Source organism: Acyrthosiphon pisum, chromosome A2, assembly GCF_005508785.2.
Source record: "Acyrthosiphon pisum isolate AL4f chromosome A2, pea_aphid_22Mar2018_4r6ur, whole genome shotgun sequence".
Classification (NCBI taxonomy): Eukaryota; Metazoa; Arthropoda; class Insecta; order Hemiptera; family Aphididae; genus Acyrthosiphon; species Acyrthosiphon pisum.
Window position 1 is genome coordinate 28,881,012 of NC_042495.1, and position 1,902 is coordinate 28,882,913.

At 31.4% G+C, this 1,902-nt stretch overlaps 2 protein-coding genes across 2 annotated transcripts in view; both read left to right on the top strand.

Annotated features, from left to right (window-relative positions):
• The window catches only part of LOC100163765, a 281,589-nt gene that overhangs the window by 140,485 nt on the left and 139,202 nt on the right, over positions 1-1,902 (top strand). The window lies entirely within an intron of this gene.
• LOC100165112 (neural cell adhesion molecule L1) overlaps positions 1-1,902 on the top strand; it is a 28,451-nt gene that overhangs the window by 6,244 nt on the left and 20,305 nt on the right. The gene's annotated exons all lie outside the window — the stretch shown is intronic.

Genomic DNA, 1,902 nt, shown 5'->3' on the forward strand with positions numbered 1-1,902 from the left:
TAATGTATTAACACCAACTTCAAGTAAAAATATATCAAATCATATTTGAGTATATTTTTTTTAACTATAATAATATTTTTTTATTAGGTCCAATAACTGAACCAATCTTAGATCCTGATCATCCAATGTACATAACTTATAACTCTATATTTGTTCAGTGGAAAATGGATCCCGAAAATTGCTCAAAACTAAATGGATTTTTCTCTCAATTCTATATAGAATTAAAGGTAACTTTTGTAAATAATAGATATAATTTAAAAAAAATATATTAAACATCTATTTGTAGGATAAGGTTGATGACGTTTTGCAAGTGAGAGAAACGAAAAATTATTACATTAGCTTTAACGATCTAAAAACAAACACAACTTATGAACTGAAAGTATTCATAAAAACACACCTTGGTCATAATCCAGAACATTTCCTACTCACCAATTTCAAGACTAAATTAGAAAGTGAGTGGACTCTAATTATATTACTGTTTGACCGTGTTAATATTATGTTAATAAACCTTATGTTGGTTTTTACTTTACAAATGTTTAGATTTAAAACCAGTAGAAGATTTAGTGGTTTATAAAAAGAGTCTAAAGAATCGTATGGCAGGGTTTCGCTGGAGATATTCACAAGACACAAATGTAGATGGATTTATAGTTTCAATTGATGAGAATCCTTTAATAAACACGAAAAACGTTTCCATCATAACTCCGCAGAATTGCTCTGCATGGCCGGAGTACTATTGTTATACATTGTACAATATAAGTCCGAGCAACAACTACACATTTCATGTACGTATTGCCGTGGATAAAGGGCTTTTACCTCTATCCACGTATTAATGTATACATACAGACAGTATTGAGTTAACTTAATTTTGAGAAAGCTGTTTTTTTTCTCCCTGACTCAATCGCAACATAGACAATACGTATTCGTATAAAATCATTTTGTTTTTATATACTTATTTGAATTAGCTTAGAGAATAATAACTTTGAGTCTATGATATATACCTATCTATTTGGCTAAATATTGTCTCAAAACAAAATATTATCCATTTCAATGTGAGTCCAATATTTATTTTTAAAGGTGAATATAAAGTGAAATGATAATTCTTTTTAAAACCGATAGGTCATACTACTCATATTGTTCGTGCCAAAATTTAGCGCATCGCGTTATGCAATTCTTTGCGGCGACGATGACTATTCCCTATCAGCTCCCTCTTCATGAATGTACCTCTCATTCAGTTAATTGTGAATTATTATAATAATTTATATATTTATTTATTTTCTTTGTGTGGTTTTCGTGTGAATTATTGGTCGGTCTGTTGCCTCAGATAGTCATTATAATATTATTTATTATCTTTATTAAAAATTGTATTGTTTTCTTTCTGCGGCCAACACCCTATTACTCATTACCATTAGTTTTTATTATTATATATAATGTTGCGTTTTTTTTTTTGCTCCGCTATTAAAGCCATCATACTTTTTTATATTTTGTGATCCGCTAATATAGCGATCTGTATTATTTATGTGTGTGATTCGCCAATAAAGCGAGCACAACAATTATTTATATTATTACGGTTGCCGACTATCATTATTATATTGTGTGTTGCTATAAAACCTGAGATATTTTCAATAAAAATACGATCTCCGAAGCTCAATGTTAAGATATTATTATTCTTATTATTGCCGTCAAACTTGACAGCTGCTTATTGTCAACGTCGATGCCGTCATTAATCCCCGCGTAAGTCCGCCGGCAACTTACATACGTTGTGTGAGAGGCCACCCAGGTCGTCCAGGTCCGACGTCTGCCGACTACATCACGATCGTCGTCAATCCATCGTTATCTCAAGACGTCAGTAGTGTTAAGTAGTTTTAAGTACTATCCCTGTTTTTGCGAGCTCTGTGGTCATTA